Below are 7,751 nucleotides of genomic sequence, written 5' to 3' on the forward strand. Positions count from 1 at the left end.
TTTCAATATAAAACTATCATTTCAGGCATGTGTGTCTGTTTTTACCTCTGTATCTACATTAGTCCGTGAATTAGTGAATTTCCAAATATTAACAGACTGACGGGCCACACCGTCTATTGTTTGCATATCAAGTATGTGTCGCCAGCTGTCTTTCCTGGGCGTGCACCTATTCTGAATGTATATGGTAGATTGTCTGGTGTCTTCATTTCTTACTCTGCACGAAATACACGAACATGCGAGGTAATGCAGACGTCTCTGATCTCAGAAGACAAACCAGGAAATCAAGTCTACATTTATAGCAAAAATCCCATGTTCGAGACCCGGTCTGTCAAACAGTTTTATTCTCCTAGGAAGTTTCAAATCTGCTTGATTCCACTACTGACCTATAACTCATCCCTGATACATTTGCAGTTTTGAAGAAATTTTTCGACAATGTTGACTGGACTACAGTCATTGAAATTTTGACTGTAGTGGAGTAAAATACAGAGACCGAAAGGTCGGTTGGCTCTGAGCACTATGGGACTCAACTGCTGAGGTCATAAGTCCCCTAGAACTTAGAACTACTTAAACCTAACTAACCTAAGGACAACACACACAGCCACGCCCGAGACAGGATTCGAACCTGCGACCGTAGCGGTCGCGCGGTTCCAGACTGTAGCGCCAGAACCGCTTGGCCACCAGCGGCCGGCCCGAAAGGTCGTTTGTAATTTGTACAGAAACGAGAATTCGGTTGTTAAGTCGAAGAATATGAAAAGGAAGCCGTAGTTGAGATGATCCTCAGACAGAGACGTAATCTATTCCAGGTGCTGTTTAATCTGTACATTGCGCAAGCAGTAAACGAAACCAAAGAAAAATCCGTAAAGCGAATTAATATTCAGGAAGAACAAATAAAATCATTGAGGTTGCAACTCTCTCAGAGACGTAAAAGGAACAGCGATTACAAAACGAATATCAGAAAAAACAAAACAATGGCAATGGAACGTAGTCAAGTGGATGTGATTGAGAAATCATACACTTAGAGTACTAGATGAGTTTTCTTTTATTAGAGGAGCAAAATAACTGATCATGGACGAGGTAGAGAGCATATAAAATGCCGACTGGCAACAGTACGAAAAGCTTCTCTACAAAAGAGGAATTTGTTAACGTCTAATATCGATATAAATGTTAAAAAACTTTTCTGAAAATATCTGTCTGCAGTGTAGCCCTGTACAGCACTGAAACGTGGACGTTAATAGTTCAAACAAGAATGAAATAGAAGATTTTGAAACCTTGTGCTACAGGCGAATGCTGAAGATTACATAGGTACATAGAATAACTAATGAGGAGGTACAGAATCGAAAAGAAGAAGAAGTTAAGTAATGGCACCACTAAAATAAGGGGTCCACTGACACATTTTAAGGCACAAAGGAAGAGTAATGGAAAGAAGTGTAGGGAGTAAAAGCTGTAGAGGGAGATCCAGGTATGAAAACAGTACGCACCCGTGGTCTAAGTCCTCGGTCCCGAGTTCAAACCCTGCCAACGCTAAAATTTTCATTAATAATCAGCATTCGTGGCCGAAGACTTCCGGCATAAGAAGTCCCATCGTTCCCCCAACGGCATTGTCAAACGGGGCGGAGGAGCGGGCAGAGGGTCACAGCACTCTCTTGCCTTTAGTGTGGGAAACTATCCCTTAGGACGGAAGACTCAGCATTGACCAAAGGCATGATGATGCAGAAGACAACGGAAATCACTGCATTAAATAAACATAATGTGTAGCCACAGGACATTTGGTCTCTAATTGGAAAAGTGACATGGTGATCTCTCCATTGGCAAAATATTCCCCTATAGCGCCTCATTCGGATCTCCAGTAGGGGACTGCCAAGGTCGAGATCACCATGAGAAAAAGATTGAGTGAAGAACGAAAGGATAACGTTCTACGAGTCGGGACGTGGAATGTAAGAAGCTTGAACGTGGTAGGGAATATAGAAACTCTGATAAGGGAAATGCAAAGGCTCAACCTACATGTAGAAGGTATCAGCAAAGTGAAATTGAAGGAACACAAGCATTTCTGGCCACATAATTATGGAGTAATATCAACAGCAGTAGAAAATTGAATAACGGGAGTAGGATTCTTTATGAATACGATGGTAGGGCAGAGAGTGTGATACTGTGAACAGTACAGTGATAGGGTTGTTCTCATCAGAATTGACAGCAAACCAACACCGACAACGATGGTTGAGGAACAAATGTCGACGCCGCAAGAGATAGAGAAAGTATATGAGAATAGTGAATGGGTAATGCAATATGCAATTGGAGATGCAATGCAATTGTAGGGGAAGGAGAAAAGAATTACGGGAGAATATAGGCTTGGTACAAGGAATGAGAGAAATGAGAAAGGAGAAAGGCTAATTGACTTTTATAATAAATTTAAGCTAGTAATAGCGAATACTCTGTTAAATGATCACAAAAGGTAGAAGTATACTTGGAAAAGATCGGGTGATACAGGAAGATTTCGTTAGATTACGTTATGGTCAGGCAGAGATTCCGAAATCAATTACTTTATTGCAAGGTGAACCCAGGAGCAGATATAGACGCATATCACTAGTAGTGATGAAAAGTAAGCTGAAGCTTAAGACATTAGCCAGGAAGAATCAATACACAAAGAAGTGCGATACGGAAGTACGAGTACTAAGGAATGACGAGATACGCTTGACGTTCTCTAAGGCTGTAGATATAGTAATTTGGACTAGCTCAGTAGGCAGTACAGCTGAGGTGGAATGGACATCTATGAAAAGAACAATCACAGAAGTTGAGAAGAAAAACATAGATACAAAGACGATAACTACGAAGAATCTATGGGTAACAGAAGAAATACTTTAGTTGCTCGATGGAAGAAGGAAGTAAATAAGTGTTCAGGGAAATTCAGGAATACAGCAATACAAGTCGCTGAGAAATGAAATGCGCTAATGTTCAGAAAAAAAACATAACACCGCGAACGACCAGAGATAGGACTTTCATATTCGCAGGACATGTACATTAGTATGTTCTGCAGAAATGACAAGTATTTCAGTCACCACGGTTCATCATGTGTCCTTTTGCCTAGTACGCACAGCGGCCGCCTTGGGCACTGATAACGTGTTCTATGTGTGATGGCGTTGATGCCTATAAGGCACATATGGTGGTATAGCCATTCTTGCTGCATTCATCTGACTCCTAACTTCATCTGTGGTCGTTGGCATTGGGTCACAACACTGCACCTGTCGTTTTGCCGTATCCCACACATTTTAGACTGGCCGCAAGTCTAGTGGTCTGTCGGGCCAGGACTAAAGGCTGACATCCTGTAACACCAAGAAGGCACATGTCTGTGCATCAACATGTGATCGTGCGTTGTGCTGAAAAATGGTGTGCGGGGTGTTTTGCAGAAAGGGTAAAGCTGCGGGTCGCAAAGTGTCATTCACGTAGGTCACACTGCTTACAGTGTCCTGGACACGCACCAACTGTGATTTGTTAGTGCACAAAATAGCACCCCACACCATAAGGCCGTGAGTGCACGCCTTATGTCTTGTGCGATTGCAATCACTGTGGTGCCGCTCCCCATGTCTATAGCGAAGCAAAATGCGGCCATCATTTTGAAACCAACAGAACCTTGATTCGTCCTAAAATACTATTTGATGCCATTCCTGTCCCCAGCGACGTCGTTCCATACACCACTACCGCCTAGCACGTTTCTGCATATTCGTTAAAGGTAGGCGGAGAAGTGAACGACCCGCACGTAACCCACGCCGTAATAAACAGCGACGGACTGTCACCCCTGATACTGTACGAGATGTTAAATTGTTCCACTGTTGCGCTAGAGCCGAGAAGTACGCAGAAGTATCCTGCAGAGCCACTCGGATGAGGTATCGATCTTATTGGGGGCTGGTCTGGGTGGTGCGACCTGACCCGTCTCGTCGTGTTCTACTGCCTTCCACGAACCTTTCTGCACACACAAGATGCACTGCCGATGAACTGCGTCCCACAAGAGCAGCAATTTCACGGAGGGATGCATCACATTCACTCACGCCAATAATGCGCCCTCTTTCAAACTCACTCATTTGACGGTACGGTTCACGCCAGGTATCCTGCACGTCTGCTCAAGGCACACTGATCCATTCTCTTCGGGTTACAGCGACACCGAAAACTGGGAGCACATTTTACGGGTAGGTGGTTTTCCTCCGTGATATCGATGTTGACCTTCAACCCGCGGGCTGACATGGTTCAAATGTTAATCGTTTCTGCACAACATACTAATGTACGTGTCCTGTGAACATAAATTTCCCATCTCTGGGAAATGGCGTTCTGCTTTTTTCTGAACGCGGGTCTACATGCGAAGTGCGGGAGGGCTAAGGCTGCATGAAAAATATGAAGAACTCCGAAAATAAATGATGTCGGGAGGACTGACTCAGAATACAGGAAAGTCAAAACAACCTTCGGTGAAATTAAAAGCAAGAATTCTAACATCAAGGGTGCAACGGGAATTCCACTGTTGAATGCAGAGAAGAGAGCGAATAGGTGGTAAGAGTACATTAAAGGTCGCTGTCTGGGGGAGAACCTGCCTGATGTGATTGAAGAAAAAACAGGAGTCGATTTAGAAGAGGTAGGGGATCCAGAATTAGAATTAGAATTTAAAAGAGCTCAAATAAGGCAGAAGGGGTAGATAACATCCCATCAGAATTGCTAAAATCATTGAGGGAAGTAGCAATAAAGTAACTGTTCAAGCTGGTGTGTAGAATGTATAAGTCTGGCGGCACATCATCTGACTTTCGGAAAAATATCATCCACACATTTCCGAAGACTGCAACAGCTGACAAATGCGAGAATTGTCGCACAATCAGCTTAACAGCTTATGCATCCAAGTCGCTGAAAATGTAGGATATTTGTGGTAAGTTCCTATGGGACCAAACTGCTGACCTCATCTATCCTTAAACTAACTTACGCTAAGGACAATACACACGCCCATGCCTGAGGGAAGACTCGAACCTCCGACAGGGGGGAGGCGCGCGAACCATGGCAAGGCGCTTCACACCACGTGGCTACCCCTCGCCGCCCTAAGTTGCTGACAAGAATAATATACAGACGAGTGGAAAAGATAACTGAGGATGTGTTAGATGATGATCAGTCTGGCTTTAGGAAAGATATTCCGCTCACTGTAGAGAAAACGGTGTAGGTATAGATCACCACACGTTATTACTTTTATTATTAATTTTCATTATTGTCCTGTTTTATGTGCCTCTCCTCTGTTTTGTACTTTTTGATCAGTGATCGCTTCGAAGTGTCTCGTGATTAATCTAGCTACGTAACCTTCCTGTACCTTGATCAGTTGGCAATGTCCATCGTCTAAACTACGTTTAACGCTTGAACTCTGGTGCTGAACGAGATAATTCCTCATCTGCGAGTAAATCGACAGAGGAGAACACCGTAATTTTTGCCCCATGCCGCTTCCTTCACACTTGTATTTCACCGTAAATGCTTTTCTTTCATGTAACAGAAATAAGTCGCCTGTTGTTAGGTGCACACAGGAATTTCTGTGACTCACGTCCATTATAACTATCCGGGCTGTTATGCCCCAGTCAGTAGCGAGCCAGTGGGTGTGTTGGACCTTCCATCGACCTACGGACTCCCTTGAAGATGTCTCCCGCAGTCGGAGACGAAACGTTGGGAATTGAGACAAAATTCATCAACCGACCACGGCATAACAGCCCGGATAATTATAATGGAAATGATATTTCCGGCCCTGAAAGTCTACATTTTAGTATTTCTGTGACTAACACGATTGGTTTTATATACAGGCGATCCTCTATTTTTTCACCATGTGTATAGATTTCGGTATCATTATCGGTGGTTTCGGAACTGTGAATCAGCTTCACAACGATGCGTGTATTATCGCACCACCACGTACGTGTTGACAAGCGCGCACACCACAAAGATAAAGCTGCATTTATGTAAGAAATCAGCCGATGTGATACAGAGTGGCGGCTGGTAATTCGTTAGAAAAAGGGCGAGTTAGGTCCTCTGAGACACACTCACAATATCCTTGTCTTGTCCAGAAATCCATATGGCTCGACTCTCCATTTTAAATCTGCGAATACCTGTTCGAGACGTGTAGTACAAGAGATAGATTTTTGAGAGTAGCAGTCGGAGTTTTAATTTTTCTGTTTACAATGTTGAAACGAGTGATGACGCACACTCAGCTAGTTAGAACCTGGGAGGAGAGAAGTACGGAGGGACTGAAACTCGTTATATCATAATACTAGCTACGTACCCGGCGTTCCCCGGTATTTATTAATTTCAGTCTTCCATTAGCCCTGTCTCTCCTTCCCCCCTCTCATTGTCCATCTCCTTCTCTCTCCCCTCTCTGTCCATCTTCTCCTTCCCCTCTCTCTGTTCATCAGCACCTCCATGTGCTCCTTCCGCCCTTCGCCCATCTCATTCTCCCCTCTTATCTTCTCCTCCCCTCTCTACCACCACCTTACCCCCTGTAAATCCATTTCCTTCTTTCCCGTCTCTCCGTCCATCTCCTCCTCACCTTCTCCCTTTCCATCTTCTCCTCTTTCCTATCTCTGTTCATCTGCTCCTCCTTTGTATCCATCTTCTCTTCCTCCCTCCCTCTATCTCTTCCATCCCCTCCCACTGTCCAACACCTTCTCCCCTTCTTTCTGTCCAACTCCTCTTTCCTTTTTCTATCCATTTCTACCGTCGCCTCTCTCTGCCCATCTCCTCCTTCCTCCTATCAATGTCCATTTCGTCCCCCTTCTCTCCCCACATTACCCCACCACCCCAGTAAATGGTTGCTGGTTCTGTACTTTTTCTCAGGTGGTAACTACTACGCCTACAAAGTTTAGTTCAATGGATCCAGACGATTATGAGGAGCTTTTCACTCGTGGCTTTGTCCCATTTCCACTTGTCATATATATTTAACATATTTCACTCATACCTGTGCAGATGGTTCACCTGTAGCGATTTTCGTCCTGCAATTTCGTTTTCACGCAGCTCAGTGTTTATGATGTTGTGCTCCTGAACTTTGTGTCTTTCAGTGACATACTTTTGCAGGCACATTGACCGGTAAATGTAAATACTATCTGCAAGATGTTTTGCGAATATGCTCAGTGGTAAAGAAGTATTAATTTAAAACCTCTGATGTGATAGTTTTACTGCATGAACAGCGAAAATGGAGTAAGCGTTGAACGTTTTTTTCTTTCATTATTTTGTGGAGTCATCAGCTACATAACGTTTCGTAAAGGTTTGAAATTACGTTTAAAACTTATTACAAGTGCTCTCATTCTCGAATACTGGATGACTAAAGGACGTGTATTCGCTCGTGTTACGCTGCACTGCTATTTCACCCACACCCCATCCCTTTGGTAGGTAGGTGTTTCTTACCCCCACAGTGATGATTTCCAGACAGTAAGTGATATGTATACCAAGTTTCGTTGGAAACGGTCCACTTCTTTAGGAGAAGATGTGAAACATACACACATTTTCATAATTTGTATGGATATTACACTGAGGGACACAAGTCATGGGATACCTCCTAATTTCGTGTTGGACCTCCTTTTGCCCGGCATAGTGCAGCAACTCGACGTGGCATGGACTCAACAAATCTTTGGAAGCCCCATGCAACTGGCCTCCCGAATACGTCCCATAAATGTTCGATGAGATTCATATCGGGCGATCTAGGTGACCAAATATTCGCTCGAACTGTCTACAAAGTTCTTCAAATCAATCGTGAACAG

This window comes from Schistocerca piceifrons, chromosome 2 (genome assembly GCF_021461385.2).
Source record: "Schistocerca piceifrons isolate TAMUIC-IGC-003096 chromosome 2, iqSchPice1.1, whole genome shotgun sequence".
NCBI classification, from domain to species: Eukaryota; Metazoa; Arthropoda; class Insecta; order Orthoptera; family Acrididae; genus Schistocerca; species Schistocerca piceifrons.